We start from the raw sequence: 22,156 nt of genomic DNA, 5'->3' as shown, positions 1-22,156 counted from the left end.
AAGATAACAGTTGTATTATTCTTTTTTAACAAGGACTCACTTTTTATTCTGTTGTGTTTCACCAATACTGGTACCAGAAGGGATTATTTTCCTATCTAACAGGAAAAAAAATGTTAACTCTTTTAATTTTTTTGTACACTTGCAAATGATTGACTAAAATTCCAGAATAATCCATATTACTCTTTATACCTATTCTAGTTGCCAAGAGGCTAACAGTCCCTTGTGTCTGAAGTCTAGTATTTTTAGCTGGGTTATGAACTTTGCTGAACTGCTGAAATATGTAGCGATCATTTAAGTGTTAGGTAGAAATTTTACTAAGATGCATGGAATTTCTTTAATGCTGACTTTTTGCAGTATTGAATCACAAAACTCACAAGGCATATTCTTGTCATAATTAATGCTTGCCTCAACCAAGCCATGTTGTTTGCCAATTTGCAGTGCTTTATGTTTCTCTTTTAAAGTGGATTTAGGCTTGTGGTAAGATACTGTGTGGCTTGTAGAGGACAATGACATCCTCTTACCTTCACAAAAGATACAATAAATATGCTTTGAATATTTTCTGTTTCCACCTTGTTACAATGTTCAGAGCTGTGTTTGGAAACCACGACCTACTAGAATAAAGAAGAAATTATAATTCCTGAACTCATGTCTTTGGAACAGAATTTCAATAGATACAGGATGGCCTTGCGCAAATCAGTGTCTCTATGGTTCTAAATTAAGATAAAGATCAAATTTTCTTTTGTTTCATATAGTATTGCAAGGATAAATTCATTACTATTTAGGAATGTTCGATTATTAGAAATGCATTACATTGCAGGCTTCTGGAAAGATACAGTTTAGTCTCCTTTGCTCTCCAGTCAGTGGCTGGTCTACTGACCATGAACAAGAACACAAGTTAACACTGGCTGAGCAGCACTGGTATCTTTCTTAGGGTTCTAAATATGTAGGAATTTAATTGAAATCAGCTCTTTGCTTCATAATGAGCAGTATCGCAGCAATTAACTTCCACCAGTCTTCACCAGTCTGGGCAGTTTATGAACCAGTATCACAGGTACAACTTATCACAGGTACAACTAAAATCCATGTCATGTTTTGCTGCTTGATCTAGTAGCGTGTCTCATTTCTGGAAAAGGCTAGAGGCTGTGATTTACGAACATTGTTTAAATCCAATTAGATGCTGCACACAGAATACAGTATAATGTACTTGGCAATGGCATGATTGTTTAATCTTTGCCACATTTATAAATTTTCTTTCTGTAACATCTCATCATCAGTCTAGAGAAAAATGAAGTATGCATTAAGAAAACAGAAACAAACAGATAAATCAGTGCTCCAACATAAGAGTGTTTGTTCCTGTTCTACAGGGAAGTGGTTATAGACAACCTTAAGTCAAGAAGTCATCATTAACAGTTGTGCCTTTCTCTAAGGAGTCAACACACTTTATTATTGTTTTTGGAATGTTTGCGCAGAGGTAATATAAAAGAATGGCAGATGTTACTGTTATACTTACACAGTCCTATAAAAATATGTATCACTGTCAGATATAAGTAGAAAAAGTTCTACAGCAATATTGTTTGGGGCAGAGAGGTAAAATTWAAAAATACTTAGTTGCATAGCAGTAGTTATGATTATATAGAATGAAAAGGGTGCATGGATTAGCAACAAATTTCACCCTGAGGCCTGGATGAAGTATAAAATACGAAGTTGTACAGTACTGCTATACAACAGAGAAAATGCTAGGAGGCAGGCTGAGCATGTGGCGCACACGCTCTGCTATGCGCTTGTCTTTTACCACTTTATCTTTAGGATGCTGCTTTACCTCTGTATTGCCCCCACCATGGTTTCCTAGACTATTCATGGCTTTGGCTGGGAGCAGAATAGTTACCTTGCATTTTTCCTAAATGCACAGGCCAACCAGGGACAGAAATTTCCTGTGAATAAAAGGTGCTCTCTAGAAGTCAGACAGAACCTTGTCCTAGCCAACTTATTTATGTAATGATAGCATGATTAAGAGGTGTTTCGTGTTAAAAGATTAATAATAGCAGAAACTATTTATCTGCTGTGCATTACAGTTCCGCTAACTTATAAAGGCACATCTGATGCAGTAAGTTTGATTAATAGAAGTGTAATGCTGTTTTTAGCACATGCTTTCCTATTTATAACCATTAGTCATGAAGTTCTAGCAGCTGTTAATATATATTGCAGTTTGTGAGCAGTATTCCATTATAATGTCATTGACTATTGAACAAAAAAGAAAAAGGATTTGACTGTAATAAGCAGAAGAGCTCTACCAAGTCAATAGCTATCGACTGGGGCAATAACAAATTCCACTGTACATTAGAAATGAGAGCTTTTATCTGGTGCTTCCAGATAAGCAGATGTTAACGTTTATGTGATAATGTTTCCAAAATTGTTGTGGAATATGTACTGTACAGGGTGAAAAATGCTGGACTAAAACTGCTCAAAAGTAGGTCTTCAACAGAATTTTGATTCTCTTTTCTGATTGCTTCATTTCTTGTGTGTCCTAACTGCAACCACTAATCACAGAGAGCATTAGGCAGAACAGTTGCAGGAGCATAAGCTTTCTGTTACCAGAGAGCTCATTTCAAGGGCAATTTGCCAGACTCAGACAAACACACCATAGCACAGAATCTGGATCAAATAGTTCACTTATATTGCTCGTCAGAAGTCACAAAGGAAACTTTATTCTGGCTTGTTTTGTTTTAGCATCACTATTCCTTACGTGGTTTGCCATAAAAAGCTGCTTAGTGCCTCGCAAAGTAATTGATGAGATATGCTTATGCACCATACAAAAATATATATATATATATATATATATATATATATATATAAAATCATGTCTCCCTTTCAAGCACAGTGATAATTTTGGGAGCTCTTCTTGGGTGTCTCAGGGCATGCTCAGCTGAGTTGTGTAGGTTATCCAAACTGCTACTATTTCATAAATAGGCTTAAGAAAAATAAAACTTTTTCTTCCAGCATAAACAAATGTAACCAACGCTGAGATCTGAGCTATGTAAGCATAAGACATGTCTTTTACTTCTGTGTCATCTATCTGTGTTGCAGACCTTCCAGGAAAAGTCTATAAAATAAATTAAAGCTATGCTTACAGCATGCTTCTAAGAACATATCGAAGTCAAAAAGAGATAGGAAAAAATGTGATCTCTGACTAACATAACTGTACTGAAACTGTACTATACTGTATTGTATCCATTGGTGTGGATACAATTACACTAGCCAAACTGGAATCTATAGTAAGTTTAGTTTGATGACATATTTTTCAAAGGTTTAAAGCACAGCCTTGTCAGTATCATCTACTGCTGTATCAGTATAAAATATAAAGGCATGTAAGACCTTTACTGTAACCACCATCTTAATTTATTCCCCTCCTCCTCAGACTTTTCCCAAAATGACTTTCGCTTGCTAAAATTAAGCAATTTGACAAAGCAAAAAAAATCAGTAAATTAATTTCTAAGGAATTGCTTCCATTGCAAAACTTTGAATATTGGAGGATTCAAACTTGTCTGACAAATGGAATCTTTTGGGAGCATTAATTTTCTTTAATAACTTTGTGTATATCATTAGTCTCCAGAAGATTTTACARAACTATACATCCACAGAAAGAGGATAAAGGAAGACAACAGCTAGATTTCCAGTTCTGTGTCAGTCCACATGCCCGTAACATTGAGCTGGGATTTGGAATGACATCTTCAACTACTTTATTATCTCCTGACTGTTTTGCTTTAGCAACTTTCAAAATGTRATGGCTATTGCAGCTCTGAAATCTTTAGTCAGTCATTTGGCAGATGAAATTCTAAGTTTTAACTACAGAGCTTCTTTTCAAATTATTGTATATGACCTGTGCAAAGTCAAAATGCTGAAAATTTAAGAGTTAAACTGTGACTCTGAATTTCGCTACACCATGTTAGCTTACAAATATTGTTAGGATTGTATAYGAAAAAATGTGGCCTATTTATTGGTGACTTCTGAAAAGTAAAAACTATAGAGACAACAGAAACCATATGATGTTAACAAATCCCATGCTAGCATTATAGTATTGATTATTACCTACTACATAACCAGTTTTGCATCTTGACATTTACTTCTCTCAGTGATGTTAGTGCATCACTGAAATATCACTGGCATCTCTAGGCACAGATTTACTTGTTGGAGGCTAAAATACCTTCAGACTCCTGCCCTGAACCTGCCTTTTGCACTGGCAGACATTTGCACCAGCCTTAGGTGGCACAGTAGRGCATCAAGGCATCATTCACCCCGAGAATCTTCCATTTTGCATATTGACAATACATTATATCAGAGAGTGGCCATGAGAATAAACGTGAGGTGTAATAACCGGAGAATTTCTTTTAATGGCATTAGATGTAGTATTGAATTTGTCTCATGAAGCATGCTGTAGCTGTGCATGTAATGATACACRAAACAGCAGAAATAGAGTTGTGCTATAAATTGTTCAGTAAGGGAACTGCAAAGTTAAATCTGGCTCTGTGTCTGTATTTTCGTGTGTCCTGTTTCATAGATCACATAGGTCACAATACATTACTGAGCTCAGTGTTTCCGTAGCCAACAAATTAACACAGAAAAAACAACCACCACCACCATACTTCTCTTCACCAAATTTACTGGACCCATTTATTAACTTATAAATAAAGAGTTGAAAGAGTTGAACGTTAAAGTTGTGACATGACTGCTGTAAAACAGGCAAAATGAAGTATCCATAGCCACTTGCAAAATAGGTTATTTTTAATGAGCTTGTATTAAAATTACCTAATTAATATTGATAGTACTGATTTATTTTTATATATGCACACATGCATTTAGGTACATGCATCCATTCTATTTCAAATAATACATACAAACTCCCCTGCTTTCAATCTATTGGAGATTGCTAACAGGAATTACAATAATTGATTCTCCTAAATGACACATACGTAAAAGAAGTTAGCTTTTAAACCTTTGTGAAATTATAGTTTTTTCTTCACTCATTACTGTGTGAGAACGTCTGAGCAAGAATCAAGAGGCCATTATGATATCCTGCAGTTAAAATCAGCTGCATCTTCTGTTCTGCTTTTCTGTTTTGCAGTTAGTAAACAATGAATTATAACTGTCAACTCTGCTGTATCTTTCACAGGGTGATAAGCAGTGAAGAAAAAGCATATTCTCAAGCGGTCACACAGCTAACATCTTGTTAGCAGCAGCTTAATCTGACTGTGGTACAATATCTAACCTAACTAAACTTCTGTAATTCTGCTTCTATAGGTTATGTGTAAGAACCAGGTTTTCGGTTTCTGCAGGATCCTTTTGCTTTTAGATGGCTATATTCAGACATGTAGGATGGATCTTTCAAAGAAATGTACGTGCTTTGATGTGAGATGGTGCCCCCAGTAGAAAAACAGGTGAAACAAATCATGCCTACTAACAGTCTTAAAAAGAAAAATTCTTGTAGATAAAAAAGGCCATTTTTTTTTCTTCTTAAGGAAAAGTATGATCAACAATTTGCATAAATAACATTATTGTTAGCTCCAAGTGATTGCATTTCCATATAGTTTTCATTCTTCTGAATAAAATATGCGATTTCTTCCTCTGTCATGAAAGAAGGGAAGAATATAGTGCAGGAGTGTAGTGCAGTAAGTTAAAGGACAAGTTAGTTATAATGTGTGGATGATATATGCATAGCAAAGTCATAGCAGCAATGATGGGAACAATTACAAATAAGTATGTTTTTACTATTGACAGATAAGCAGTAAGGGGGGTGAAAAATGTGTGTAAAGAAATCAATAATACTGATTCATAAGTTGTATTTTGCTGATTTATTTTGATAACTGTATATGCAGTTCTTATTCCTCATAGAGGCCTAACACATACATAAATATGTAAATAAATATTTATTTACAGTATTAGTCAAGTCGCGTGGCAACCTTGTTGCTGCTAAATCTTTGCTGAGAAGTGAGATGATCTCCCTGAAATGAAGACTGAGACTCACTGGGTTTGAGAATAATAATTGATAAGGATAGCTAAGAGAGATACTGCTGTATTTTAGAGCCTATCAAAGTCAGATTATAGCAGAAGCATTATTTGGTACACTTTAAGCACAATTGCTAAATATGACAGTAATCTCCTCTCTAAATTCAAGGAGGATTGTGTCCTTTTAAAATGCAAATTAAATAAATGCTTAACTTACTTCTGTTCATCAATAATAAATTATCCTGTCATAATTCACAGAATGTAGAGTATAGGACTGTGAAGGACACTGAGAGGTCATCTTGTCTGTCTCCCTGTCCCAATGCAGGACCAATTATATTTAAAATATTCTTGATCGACAGTTTTCTGTCCTGTTCAAGAAACCTTTTCTGGTGAAGATTTAACAGGCTCACTTGGCAATCTGTTGAGTGTTTAACTATCCTCACACCTAACTTTCCTAATGTTAAATTGAAATTTTCTTTACTGTGCCTTAAGCCCATTAACTCTTTTCCTATCTGTGGTGGAACAGTTTGTGCCTTTCCTCTTTGCAGCAATATTTTACATTTGTAGACCATTATAACCTCTTTACTGTCTTCAGTAAATTACCTAGGTTCTGTCAGATCTTTCTTCATGGGATATGTTTGCTAGACCTTTGGTCCTTCTTATTGCTTTCCTTTGGACTCTTTCCAATCAATTTGTATCTTTTGTAAATTATGGCTTTGAAAAGTAGATACAGGATTGCTGAGCTGAACCTTACATTCCACTAGCAAGAAGAAAAGAATTATCTTGAATATAAGCTATGTTATTCTTGTTGAAAAGTGTATGGTTTGCAGTAGCAAACATTGCTGGGTTTTATTTTGATGTATTATAACCCATAGGTCCTTGTCTGCGACATAGCTGCCTGTCTAGTCTTTCCTGCAGGATGTGTTTGTGGTTGTGTATTGCCATCTACACTGAACTGCTTTGTCTTTGTAGAATTTCATTGTATATTTTCTCAGGCCTTTTCTCTAATATGCCAAATCTATTTTGAAGATCTTCAAGATCTCCTTTCAGCTTGCTGTTTTTTCCTCAGACTTAAAAGCATGCTCTTAGTTCCAGCATCCCGGTCACTAAGAAATCTCTAGTTAAAAAAATTGTAAAAGTAACAAATCCCCTGGACCACATTACCAGTATCTTTTCAGACTGCCAATGAACCTCAGAGAACAGCTTCCTGCAGATACTGCCCCCCCCCCAATCAGTGTCCAGCAGTTTCACAGAACAGGAAATTATAGTGCCCTTTCTTGACTGAGACTGATCTAGGATACGCATATGTGACATTACTGCATCTCTTCTATCCGTGAGAACAAATTATCTCTGAGAGAAATTGGATTGGTATAATAGCATTTGTTCTTGACAAATTCATACAGGTTGTTACATACCGTGTTGTTATCTTAGTATTTGCAAATGTTTTGATTTTTTTTCTGCCAGTTCTAAGAATTGAAGTTAAGCTCATTGAGTCTTCCTTCTCTCCTTTTTAAAGCACTGCAGTATGGTGAACTTGATGAGGCATAACTTGATCAAGTAAAACTGAGACGGGTGTAAATCTTGAAACTTGTAACTCTTGTAATTGGCTTTTTGCTCTTATAGAAACATGCATAGATCAATAATAAAGGAATGAACTAAAAATCAAATCATTTGCAAATGTTGTTGGTATAATCCGTTTCATCTTTTCAATTTGTTCCATCGACAGAAGGTAGACAGGGCTTTATCATCTGTGTAAGAGTTTGACATATGCAGGCACAACCATCTAGCAGTGCTGCCCAGCATATTGCTTGTGGAATGCCCCCACAGTACCAGAAGCGACATGTCACAATTTTGGGGAGATGCAGCTTAGTTATATGCCAGTGCACATTACTTAATTCAGCTGTTGACCTATCTCCTTGAGTAGAAAAACAGAAAAGCCCAAACACTTCCAAAAGTCATTCAGCTACATTCATTGCTTAAAATTAACCTGGGAAAATCCTTCCATCTTACAACTTCAGTTTTGCAAGTTCAGCCAAGACCTTTGAATGGTGATACAAGTTTCTCTCAAATAAAGCTTCCTTGAAAGCACCAGCCAAGTGACAGTGAGGAGTTGCATCTGCAAAGCTCCTGCCCTGCTCAGTCAGAACAGACAGGAAAGCAGCCAGCACTGTTGTTGTCCCATACCATAGTATGGGACGTTAGGAGCCTTCTTACTAGATACGATACTGCTGAAATAGTTGGAATTACATCAGTCTTAAAACCAATGACAAAGGAGGATCACATACGGAGTGTGTGCTTTTACCTAGCTTAGAAGGAATGCGTCCTTTTCTTCCTTACATCATCTATCAATCAGATAAGGAAAAGGAGTCTCTGTCTCACTGAAAGTATATTAAGGAGAGAGAGATGCAGCTGACCTTTAGACATAATCTATGACTCAATGCTGTTTGAAGATTTCACCCTCAGAAACTAGGTACTCATTGTAGCAGATTTAAAAATATTTTTCTTAAAATCTTTAACATAGAATCTTGAAAAATCCTCTGTCATCTCTCATTTCTTGGCTGTTTCCGATAGGCTTAGGCTGAGCTTCTATTTTCCCTTACTGATGATTTCTATATTTCTATTTATCTATTTTGAATGCTATCTTATACTATGTAACCTAAAACCTACTATCAGTGTTAAGGTTATCAAATAGATGTGTTGAGTGTGAGGTTGCAAACCATGTAAAATGAGGTACAATGATCAGTAAGAATCTTGGAAAATTAAATGGGTAATGTGTTTGAATTGCCAAAGGAGAGTAACTAGAGTAACTAGTAAGATTGGAGAGAATACTGATGCATTTAGAAATAATGAATCCATGAATCACTGTAGTCACACAAGGAATTTAGTAGTTGTTGATCTGGGATATGTTAGCTATGAAGGGTGGAAGATACAGCAGTTGAATTAACACAGAAACAAAAACAAGTCAAAAGTAAAAGAACTTTTGGATTCTTCTTCATACCACTACAAGAAATTAATTTTACTGAATTTGGCCACAGCATGGAAACATAGATGAGCAGTTTCCTATCCTAGAGCAGCAGAAGAATTTAAATTTCAAGCATTGGCTTGTGAAAGAACTTCTGGTAGAAGCAGCACAAATCTGCCAAACTTTTAATGGTAAGAGTGGTTATATCATCTGAAAGTAAGAAATGAAAGTCTTTATACCCAGTCAGCACAACTGTGATACCCCAGTGTGGGGGAAATAAAGAAAATACCAAGGAAAAAGAGGTAAAGAAAAGTTATAGAGACTTAGCATGGAAAAGCACCTTGCCATGTGATCACAGAAATGAAAGAAAATAGTATTATTGAATGCCTGAAATTTAAATGAGAAATTAACCAGAATGAAGAATCTAAAAGGGAAGATGAGAATAGGTTTGAAGTGAAGTTTTGTTCAGTGAGCTACTTTTTGTTTTTGCCACTACCATAGGGGTTGTGGTTTCAGTGATTTGCAGATTCACATGCTCAGATTGTAAGGGCACAGGTTTTSTTTTTGCTGTATATGTCAGCTCTACGAATGCATTTTCACCGGTAACTCTGTAAAGATTTCACCAGGACCATACTTTCACTTATTRATGTGGAAAACTACCATTCCTGAAGTGATGTAAGCCCCTTACCGCCTACGCTGTGCTGTGAGTGCACTGTTTCCCAGGGTGCTCTCAGTTGGGTACTCTCAGTCCTTCTGKCTGATGTGAGTATAATTTTCTGATATAAGCATTAATTGACACAGTGCTTGAATCATGATTTTTTGCCTCTGAGAACATCCACTGGGCATCAAAATCACATTCACTTTTATGTTATCTGTTGTAGGAGATATTTAAGAGAATTATATAAGGCAGAGAAACTCCAGCAGGTAGAGAAGTGAATGCTCCAAAATAATCAGTAAGTAGGATTTTAAGACATTTTCTTGAAAAAAAGAGAACATTCATCTTCTGTTTCAACCTTCTTTAAGGCCGAGGACTAAGCTCAGCATTTACTGTCAAATGGATGTTTCAGCTACCACGCTTAAGAGTCATCCCTTAACCTGTTTTAATTTTCAGTTTCCTTTGCCCTTACTTTATACTTAGTCCTTCCTCCCAAATAAGGTTCTTCTATGCCAAGGGAGTTTTCACATAATTCTGGCACCTCACTAATGACAGTACTAGTGATCAGACACTTGTGCAGTATTTGCTGGAAAAAGGAGGCTTCTCTATCTGTATTAGTTAAAACGTAAGGGTCGTTTTTGTCTTTTCATCATTTTATATAAATGTGCAAGCTATCCTTTCTTGATATATTTTATTTAGAATACAAGCTTATATGAACGATGGATCTAACGTAGTCAGGATTGACATAGGCTGTGATGACGGAATATAAGATCTTATACCAGGAAGATTGACACAGCTGAGAAATATATCTCTATATTTTCATGGATTACAGCTGGTTCTTGATAATAAGCTAACAGATGTGTCTTGTGTAGAGTAGAAGCCTTATAATACGGTTATACGACCATGTTGTTCCATGATCTTTTGAAGTTTAGATGTTACCCTAAGGCTACAGTTTTCTAGGAGAAATCTAGAATAGATATCAAAGTGATAGTGATAATTTAATGTTTATCTCTCATGGGTGATGCTGGATCTAGATCCATGTCTGATGCAAAGGAATACAGCTTCTCCTTGAGGTGACAAGATGTAAAAYGGACGATGTAGTCATAAACTGTGAAGTGTTGCTTTTTTTTAAGAGAAAAAGCTGCCAACCTCATTGGCTGCACTAAATTCAAATTTATATGAATGTATCACACTGATAATATATCCCTAGTGTTTTCAATTTGATACAAAGCTATTCTCAAAATATTACCTTAATATTGTCCAATGTTTGCTTGTAGTTAAAGAGCTCTGGTTCGCTAGCACAGTTATGTTCTCATTTCTCTGGTTACCTTGGATAAGCTTACTGCCTTACATGTGTGAAGGGGATGTTCTGGGGGCTTACTAGTACATTTGTAAAGTGTTTGGAAGTGCTATTGAAGCCATAATCATTACAACTAAGTAACTTGCTATTGAGTAAATGTCTGTCACTTGCCAAAATAGAGCATAGTTGTCCATACTTTATGGGATAGACTGACAATCTATGGATACACTAGTTTTGGTGTTAGCACTTTCAACCTTGTTATGCTGCTAGATTCTTGTTAAAACCCCTGTGAGTTAAAGCTTTCATAGAAGAAACAAGAGACCGTGTGTAAATATTCCCTAATTCACCTATTATGCAAAGTTAAACAGATGAGCTTGTATGCTTGAACTTTGATTGAATGGATGAATGTTTGTTTGAGCTGTTAAAACTGGTGCCAAAAAGTYTGCAGAATGGTTACACTCCTTCTCCAGTTCACATCTCTTTAAACTTTGCGTTTGTTTGACAGTATGTGGATAAGGAAAAAAGCASTATCTTTTTCTTGCTATACATTTTTTGGTCCTACCAGTTCACTTTGCCAAATTTCTGATGAGACAGAGTAGATAACAACAGGGTMACTAATCAGCTGAAGGAGGAAACACCATGTGTAGCCAGGAATGCGGTACAAGTTATTAATACAGAAGGACAAGTTAAGGTCTGAACTATAGTAACGAAGAGCCTCATGATCTGTCTGCTCTTGCCCCAACGCAGAGAGACCACTGGACCTGGGAAACTGCTGTTTCATCAGATAATAGTTGCCCAGATCTAACATATGTTCTGTCATATAAACCTTATATGCCTTAACAGGCTGTACTGTGGTCTTTACTACCGCTCAAAGGTTCATACTTGAGCCTTAAATTTGTAATGGGAGACACCAATCTCAAGCAGATTCAGGTGAATGAGAAGAGGTCATATAATTTCTTGTATCAGCTGAGCTGTGTGGCTGTACTGCCAGCTGAGGACTGTAATGTCTTCAGCTTTTTCAACTGGCTTCATAAGAAACATCTGTCTGTCTGTCCTCACAGTTGTTTGAGGAGTCTTAGAAAGTTTTAAAAATCTGTCTGCTTCACTCATTTCACTTTTGAAACTAATGCAAAACTTCTGCTTGTGCAGGCACTGGGAGAATAATATCCTACAACGATATTGATGACAGTGTTTTATATCTTGCCAGAGGCTCCAGTGCTTTACAACACATCTGATGTTTTGTACACTGTTTGAATGAAGCATTAAGTAATTTTAGTAGCTGAATCCCAGGGATCAGGCACTTGAGCAATCAGTGTCTTACACATTCATAAACTGCAGTAATTGATACATTATTTTCTGCCAGGTAAGGCCAAATTCTCTTTCTGTGACTTTCATGTATTTCCCACTGAAGAGCAGAGCAGAGCATGGTCTAAATCATTTTTCAGGTAAATACATGACTTGAACTTCTGATAATATCTTCACAAATTCTTTTATAATTACCTCTTTACTGTGTATAATTAAGTGTCAAGAGGTAAACTAGGATGACACAGGGAAAACATTGCATATGTTAATAACCATATTCATCAGAGAACATCAAATCAAGAAAAATTATTATGGAGAGTGAGAATTTTCTCATGTAAGCTATCTGATTTTATATGTCATGGAATCATGGGAGCTAGATGTTGGGAAAGACCCTTTTGGTTGTCTGCAACATCATCTTCCTTCTAATGCAAGGATTGTTAAGAATGAGCATAGCTTTAGTACAACTACCTACAGTAGTTGTACCTGCAGTACCCTACTGTGAGATGGGACAGGAATAGGTAGAGCAARTGGGAAGAGGAGCTTCTTGAGAGACAGGTCATACTAGTTTGATGTAGAAACTGCAGATGGGTTTGGCTGAGTAGCAGTTGTATGGCCAGTTGGGACATGTTTCCCAAGTACAGATTAATTTTCCAGTGAACAGAAGTAAAAGCTGCTGAAAGTAACGATAACTTTCAGCCCTTCTACGATTAGGAAGAAACCTTTGAAATTTGGAAATGGAATGGTCATTTAATGCAATGAAAATCTCTTCAGATTTGTCTGAGTTATACAGGCTGTTGAAAAGTGCCAAGGGTTATCTGTGTGCTGCTCTGCAGAGCAAGGGAGAACCTTAATGATGGAGGTTTGCACTGAACACACATTCTCACATTTGCTTCCTCAGGTCACTCAGCATTGCAAGTCCAGCCAAGGGAATAAATTATTTTTGCGTCCACCATTCTTCTATCTCTATTGATCAATATCCACACTAGATAAGAGCATCATTTTGATGGAGTTTTCATCTACAAACTGTTTATGCAGAATGTATTCACTCAGCCCATCACTGTATTTTTTGTATATGATTGACTCCCAATTTTCTTTCTTTACTTCTTCATTTCTTTGAGTCTTGTTATATCTGTTTCACAGTCTATAATTGTCTTTCTAATTCTTATTACATACACAGATCAGGTTCCAGAWGAATAAATAATTTAGATGCAAACTGTCTGGGACTGTCTGGGATCCATTCCAGACCCTTGAAGTTTTGATTGGAAATACAGTTTGAAAAAAATAATGCTCCTTGAATATTACAGTTCTTCACAGCAAAACGTGGCCTTAGATGGTAACATGGGGACACTTGTTGATGGGGACACAACTGAAAGAGAGAAGCAATGTGGAAAATATATGTATTTTTTCAAACACTATAAATAAACGGTGTGAGTTTACAGAATTTTCAGTTTAAGTGTGTTCTCCTCTTGATATAAGCACAAAACGCTAACAGAAATCCTGTAAACACATTTAAGAGGCAAATATATTCAGTGTGACATTCTGGAATGAATTCRTGACTACATTAATTGGTAAATATTGTAATTTTTCTACTAAACCTTAACAAGGCAGTTTCTACTGAATAAAATTTGAAAGAAAATAAGTTAAGCTGATAATGATTTCATTTCAATATTTAATCTAGAAAAGCATGGTGCAGAATTTTCATAATAGTCTAAAACTAAATGCTCTATCGTTTGCTAGAATTCACATAATTGATTCTTGTTTTTATTTCTGGAACAACAGAAACTTGTTAATTTCTCACTAGAATGATAATAACTTGCCCACTTCAGAAATGAGTCTCCACTTTTTACTTTTTTACTGCTTAGCTGTAAGTGAGTAAATCCTTTAGGATACAAACATTATTTTTTGTCTTAGAAATGGCTGGCAATTTACTTCCAATTTTCAGTGAATGTCTTTATAAGCATGGGAAAATGTGACTTTGTGGCCTGTTTAAACCTTGTCTGCCTAATATTCGTCTTGCTAGAATCACTGGTACTCAAACCAGCACAAGGAAGATGAGATGAGAATGGTCCTACCTCATGGGATTTGTCCTTGAGACTAAATGGACCTTAAGCTTAAGAGAAGGTCCTCTGATTACACTGATACCCACAAAGACATATTGACAGGCACAGCTAATTATCTTTGATACGAAACATTTCTGAGAAATGGAAGAACTGCGTATGTGCACACTAAAGCCAGTCAGGCACAGGAGCTGCCTACAACCTGACTGCCAGCATGGTTTATCAGGTGTGGACTAGAACAACTTCTTTGACCCTAGGAGTAGAGATTTTTTTTTAATCTAGCATATAGCTTTGTGAATGTAAAATAGCATATAATACATTTCTAATCAAGGAGTTAATTTGAGGGTCATATTACAATAATGATCACTTTACTTCTAATCTTGAAGGAGTCCCTTGGTGTTTGTAACTGAGAAGAAAATCAAGTCTTTACACTTAATTYGGTTTTAAGCAAAACATAGAAGTGTAACAATGTAGTAGGGAATGTCATCAGTATTAGTGACATTATGCAATGGCATTATAGCCCTCACACTCAAGTTAAAATCTACAGTCATTTAATGAAAAGGAAAAAAAAAAAAGTTTCCACTTTTTGTCAGCTGACTCTTTGGAACTTCAGCCCTAGGTGAAGCTGTGGGTCTTTTTCAATAGTACTGCTTGCTCTCTGAGAGTAGAGTGTGTTTATCTACTACTCCTTGTTCACACTATTACAGGCTGGCAAGGCTGAAAGAGTAGATAATGAGAGATTTAATTGCAGAACTGCAGAATGTACAACAGGCTGCTACATTACATCCGTCCTCGTATGTCACCCATGAAAGGCAATTCTACTCATTAAATTAAAACCCACTGCAATTTTTAAACATGGGGTTCAAAATTAAATCCTATCATCTCTCTTTTTATGGAAATACCATAAAAAAAGAATATCTGAAAATTTAAAAGGCACAGGAATTTCTTCACCATCCCATTTCTCAAGACGTCACATGACAGATTCCTGTCCTGAGGGATTAAGAATTCCATATATTAGGAACTCTTAGATTTTACTTGAGAATTTTCATTCCAAAATCATGCAAACTGGGTGATCAAAGTAAGACTGAAATGAAATTCACAGTGCCGTTATGAATGGGCTAACGATACACCAAATCATGATGTGTACAAAGTGAATCCCAAAGGTTTTAGTTGATATTCCAGGCTATGTTTTTTCATTACTGAAACTATAAGTTTAAAATGTTTTGTTTACAGCTAATTTGATAATACATGCATGACTGTGAAATCCAAATATAAAGCATACAATACTTGGAACAGCACTCTGGGTATCATGCATAACTATAAATACATTAACATTTCAGAGTTGTTGTTTTGCATTGGGCTAAAGCTCTTTTCACAGTTTAAGCACTGATTGAAAAATAATTATTTAATAGACAACTTAAGCATACACAGATTGTTTTATCCCATAACAGAAGCACAGTATTTTCAATTACGGTTCCATTAAGACTATGAAGATGATTCAACAGAACAGTTGTTATTGCTGTTAAAAGCCTTAATCATATTTATATTGTCACACCAGTCTTCTCAGCAACCAGAACTTCAGTGTACATTGACATTTAACACATCGCAAAATAAATGGCTATAATGCTTGTAGAACTCTTCAAGCGAGTCTCTCATTTTTTGTTTTCTGGATTTTTTTCCCCCTAGATTGCCTGTTTGTCTAGATGCAGCAAGGGAAATCAAATTAGGTGTTAATATTCCACCCAAMTATTCTGTAGCGCCTATCAGTTTCTCCTTAGGAATTGTAAGCCTCTTCTTGCATTTCCTTTTTCTCCCAGAGATATCCTAAGTAAAGCTAAAACTTGCTGTAATTGGGATTTTCTAAAATACTCTGATTCTTTGTAAATACTCTTGGGTTTATTCCCAACTGCCAGTCAAGAAATAAGAGAACTCTGACATTTCAAGTTCATGGGAAAGTGTTGCCTTTCCCAAGGATGTCAAGGTTAAACTCATTTGGAATGGTGACCTGAACAGCAGCTTTGCCCTACGAAGCCTGTGTCTTCTTCATATTTCTAGATGAACCCTATAAAATTAAGTCTGGGGCAGAGATCAGTGGGCTTAATGTAGAAAAGGAAACCTTTTAAAGTAATTTGATGGGAAAGTATTTGATAAGAACTGTATTATAGTGGCCTACCTCTCAGAAATGAGGGTGAAACGTATGTGGATGCTTTATTATTCCAGTAAAGCTAAGGACATTCAGGGTTAAATTAAGCTGAAATACAAACTCATCAAAGCATGGAAATACGTAAYGCAGACACCTAAGCTACTCATTGTGTTATCATGCAAAACCCCCMTGATGCAAATAAGCAAAGCAATGTTTGTCGGAAACAATAGGTTTGGGGTTTTTTTCTTAATTAATTATTATAATTAGATTTTCTGCAGTTAACTATTGAAGAAAAGAGAACTGTTTTAGGAATGTGGACCCTTCTTCAGGTTATTTTTTTTTAAGCCTGAAGCCCTGCAAGCTTGCCTGCTCTTCCAAAGAGTATTTCTGGAATACTAAAAGTTATAAAATTCTGGGTTTGTATAGTGTGTCCCTCCCAGAGAGGGGAAACAGAGCAAGTTAAAAGCAAGTTGCTGCTGAATACTAAAAAAACTGAGGTCAGGCCCTTCAGAATCATGACATGGCCCTAGAATAATTAAACTTCAAAAAAATTATTCTATTTTTTAAAATCTTCATTTTTTCTAAATATCAGAGATTATGCTCATCTTGTATTTCCATGCTTTTCTGCTGGACTTACTAAAGCTCTTCTTTTTTAACAAAGCATATCACAAAACAGCCAGAACGTGTGAATCTATTAAGCTGAATACACAGTTACCTGTCACAGCTAGGCCAATATAGGGCAGGTAAGTATATGTCTGTATTTCTTCAGGCCTCTGTCATACAAGTTCTTTCGTCAGTCCTTAAGTCCCATTTGTCCTTCTCTTGCTTGCACTTTTACTGTCTACAGTTTGCATGTATCTACACACACATTTTTCTAGATATTTAGATTTCTAGTGTTCACTTCTCYTCTACTTTTTCTAATGCGCATATCTGATCCAAAGCTTTTTAAATGAGCTCTCCATTTCAAGTTAGTTTTGCTATTGTTTGTAACTGAAAACTGATTTGTCCACAAAGGTGAAGTAAAAAGTCTTCTGCTCTGTGAATTTCTTAGAGTTCTCTTTTAATATATGTTATTTCCAACTGCTCCTAGGGCACATTTGTCCCATAGCTGTTTTGCTGAAGGCATTTTATTTCAGAAGCTACTATAGCCTATTGTTTCCAGTGATCTAACAGGGTTTTTTAAGAACACTTTTTCAATACAGGCTCACTGAAAACTTTGGAAGACTGTCGTCTTTCTCAGAATAACCACCTAACTGTGGGCAAATAYGGTATCTGGCCCACTGGGAATAATGGCAGCTGGCTTTTGAAAGAGAGCTGCTCTGCTCTGGATTCTGTGCAGTGGAGTGTTACTCTTCATTCTTTTCTGAGAAAGAAACTTTTTTTATGTAGAATAGCAGGAAAAAAATGACCGTTCATTCTAAAATGAAATCCTCAGTGCACACAATCTTTCTAAAATTTAACAAAGAAAGAAGTTTTAAGCATCTATTATTCTGTTCTTAGGACAGAAGAAATATTTGATGTCATTTGTTAAATGTCTTAGAGAGCTTTTCCTAAAATGTGTACCAATTTGAGCTAATCAGCTTGCTCACAAATATTCAGAAAATGCATCTAGTTTTCATGAGTAATACCGGTAATTTGTGATGAACCAAATCCCTGCTTTAAATAAAAAGTGCAATTCATCCTTAGTTGAAATCACGAACAGTGGCTACAAAGGAGCACCAGAAGAAATGATATCCCTGGTCACTCTTTGATGCATGGTTTGGCAGCCATATTTCGGGGATCCTTCTTCTCAGAGCTGCTGGCCTGGCAGAATTAAAGCTAAATTTGGGTTATTTTTTGGGATGAGWCACTGAAACCTCATGCCAAACCTAGAGACGCTGAAGCTAGTTACTCAGACATAGACAAAAAGAACCAGGCATATGGGAGGCTGCATCCCAGACTGAGGATGAGGCAGAAGCTCATTGCAGCTCCCTTCTAAGCCAGATGTACAATTTTTCTTTCCATGGGTGCATCTGAGAAACAGTACATAACCATATTTCATCCTGTGGTGAAAGTAAGGTATGATTAGAATTGATCTCTAATCTTAAGAATGAGCAAAAGCGCCTAGGTTTTGTAATAGAGGTGTTGCCTAGGGKACTGTTCCCCAACACAGCCTCCTGGAAATTTAGTGTTTAGGCACAACTTTGTATCTGAAATTGTGAACATTCAATATCTAGAGAGGTTCTGCCAAATAAATCTCTATCTAAGTTCCAGACCTTACATGTAGCAGCGATGGTGTGAAKGTCTTCTGCTGGTTTATATGTTGACATGAGTTCTTCAGAAGGCATATGTTTCACTGGTTACAAAATATCTCAGTAAGGAGTTGTCAGCTGCATCCCTCCAGCAGTAGTGTCTATTTTGTTTTCCTGTATAATCTAGCAGATGCAGAAACYATACTTGTTTTGAATCAGCTGAGTAGTTTATAAGATCAAAAGCAAATGAGTGCTTAAAGATTTTCTGTTCATATACCTTGGCATCCTGCTGAATCTGTTAACATAAATGATACTATTTCTATTGCAGTTGTTTCCTTGGAGATTCTTCAGGAAATGTCTATTTCAAATTTAATTTGTCAGAGTTGACCCAGTAAATGAAGAAAATGTTCTAAGTTTTACATAGGCTGTACATTTGGGAGATTTAAGTATTCTAAACAGTACTTTCTACACTGGGTTAAGAGTCTTAGTTCTGTGTTTACTACAGTGAGATGAAAAACTCTGGCTGCCTTAAAAGCTGCTCAGACAAAGATGGCTAAAGATCCATAATATGTTTTTGAAAGTACAGTCAGGAGGAACAGAATTATTTGTGAATGCTCTGAGATGATTTAATTTACTCCACTGGAGTCACAGGAAACAAAATTACACCACCTTTGAAAATTTTCTGCTGAAGAGTAAAGCACAAATTTTGCTCTGCACAGCAAAATGCATTTCATACAGATTTTAGTGGTACTAACATGGGTACCCAAGAGCAAAATTTGGCCTTGAAAAGTTTTCACTGTTCTATTTGTTCCTCTGCAAAGTAATAGATATTTCCCTGTAATTTCAGTAGAGGTACATGCACATAACTGGTAATTGTTAACTGTTGTTTTGCACTAATATTTTAGGTATGAGTTGCAAAGTATTATTTAACAATTCTAAAACTTATTTTTTTCCTAAGCAAGATATATAAATTGCATGGGTAAAAATATAGACGTACTACTGTGTTCCTAGCACCTTTTCTTCTACATGTCAAAAAGCTCTAAAATATGCAATTAGAATCTATTAGAAATCTCCAGATTAATGCATTCAAAATATTTTAAATAAATTTTATAGATCCAGTCTTTCTAAATGTACTGAATATTTGACCAAAGGATTCCTCAACCAAAGGAGAAATTGTAGCCCTGCTTCTGATCTTTTTTTTTTCACTTTTGAAGCCAGACCTTCTGAATGCCTTGCAAAATCTGACACCATAATTCCAAGCTTCTTATAAGGCTGTTGCTCCTAGAAAATCCCAAATTTTCATTGTGCCCTCCATAAAAAATCATAAAGATTATTATGATTATTATGATTAATTTCGCAAAGAGAGAAATAAAAGGGTTGAAAACCAGTCTGCAGCTTTACCTTTAACCACATTATATAAATATTTAGAGGATATTACCTGTATACACACACAGACATAAATTCTGGGTTTTGCTCGCATAGCTCCCTTCACCTACTCCCGTACTCCAGGGAGTGCAAACTTTTCCCTCCAATTTAGGGACAACATTGGCAAAAGAGAGCAGAGACCTGTTCCAGGAATTACGCACCGCTTTCCTGATGTTTGGGATCTGCAATGCTGTACTTACTTACATTTCTCAATGTGAGCTCCTCCTCTGTAAATCAAGAGGCATCAGTTTGTTGTCATCTTTTACATCCCAGTGAAAATAGCAGATTCACACAGAAGTCACTACATAGAGTTTCTTACCACTAGTATTAGTTGCCCATTATAAGTTGCTTGCAAAAGGATGAAGGAGATGGTGGTTGTCCCGTCTAAGCCACCTTGTAGCCTTTCTCTGAGCAACTGAAGTCTGCACGTATTCGCCTGCTGGGGCAGTTTACAGCAGTGTATTTCAACTGTCATGCAGGAGATCCAGTTAAGAGTCCAGAATTTTGCAAAAATTCTTTTGTTTCACTTTGAAAGAATCAGATGAGCACAGGTCACATGGCATTTAAGGCTGTATGTCAAACCTTTCCACTTAGCTCAACACTGTCTTTTGCACACCAAGAACACCCTACAACTTTGCAAAAAAWTTTGTCAAAATATCATTGTATCCTTCCTGCAGACAAGGAAGGAGAAAAAAAGAACATTATTTTTTGTTCGCTTATATATTTGATAAAAACATAGGAAGTAGGATCAAATAATTCAGAAACAGCAAGACATATTGTTCCTAAGCAAACACTTGATCTGGTTTGATTACTGTATAAGGCTTCTATGTTGCTTGCTTTTCTTGTATAGCATGTCATGGGATGTATGTAACACATACRTTCTGCCTCTTCAGCAGGCTTTCTAATAGCCTGCTTCAGATAGGGCATTAGACACATGCAGACACTCTGAGAAAGTTGCTCCACATGCTGCGCTAAGGTCACGCGAGTGCTATAGTAAATGTGCTCAGTTTGCTCCCTGTGAGGCTCGAGGACCCTGGCGCAAGCAGAACAAGCTGATGGYCCTGCCCATACCTGTGCACTTTAGGAGCTTTAGCTCACCTTCACTGCAAGGCCCGTGTGGCCCGGAGGCCGCCGTSGCGTTGGCGTGGCGCTGCGGATGGCAATGGGGCAAACACGCTGGYTGCTGATGAAGAGGACAGGCTGTGRTGGAGGTCCCTGAGGACCGCTGGGGTTGTGCTGGCTCTGCAGTGCCTATGGGAGCAAAGACCGGTGGAGATGTTTCTACTCACATCAGCAGATATTAGTGCATAAATATTGTTATTTACAGAGTAAAACTGTTCAGTTTCAGTGAAAAATTTTGAGGACCTTCTGGATGGAAATTTCTGTGTAGCATTAGCAGAAAAAATGACAGCTTAGGTTTACTTTTGTCAGCTTGTTCAGTCCCTGAGAGTTTTAAAGTGCAAGGTTCCCCCCCACCACCTTTCAAACATGAGCTATGTATTTCACTCTAGTCCATTTTGTTCTCCTAATATTTGCACTGGATGTGTTTYGGGTCCTTCTGTTCCCCTATTCATTCGTTCACCTCTTCAGGTCATTGCTTGAGGCACATGGCCGAACTTTCTCTCTTTTGTAGCTCTATAGCAGTCTTCAGCATGTTATCTTGTTGCTAGCCCTCGGCCATGGGCTGTGCGTCTGCTGTGAGGAGAACTGGCTGTTCCTTCAGCCCAGCCACGCTGCTGTGATGCAGCTGGTAATAAACGCTGGGTATGTGATCCGGAACCGAACTAGGTGTATAGGTATTCCTACTATATGTTTCCTTTAACCAGCTATCTACTCTCGCCCTTCTACACGGTGTGGGGAATATGCTACTAAAACCACGTGGGTTTAGGACAGTATACCTGTGATTTCCCTATCAAATTCTGTTATTTGTGGGATGATATTCCCTCTGGAACAAGAGAGGAAGGGGGAAGGTAGGCTAATTGATGCAGCGCTCCCCCACTGCCTCTGGACACGGCACTTAGCTGTAATAATTGTGAAAGAGAATTTACCCTGAGTTATCAGCTATCACAGAACTTGGCCTA

General features: G+C 36.8%; 1 protein-coding gene across 4 annotated transcripts in view; it reads left to right on the top strand.

Annotated features, from left to right (window-relative positions):
- EPHA6 (EPH receptor A6) overlaps positions 1-22,156 on the top strand; it is a 509,782-nt gene that overhangs the window by 397,796 nt on the left and 89,830 nt on the right. The window lies entirely within an intron of this gene.

Source organism: Rhea americana, unplaced genomic scaffold, assembly GCF_003343005.1.
Source record: "Rhea americana isolate MKP2758 unplaced genomic scaffold, rheAme1 scaffold_81, whole genome shotgun sequence".
Taxonomy (NCBI): Eukaryota; Metazoa; Chordata; class Aves; order Rheiformes; family Rheidae; genus Rhea; species Rhea americana.
Note: the sequence above shows the minus strand (reverse complement) of the source record. Positions and strands in the feature narration are given on the sequence as shown.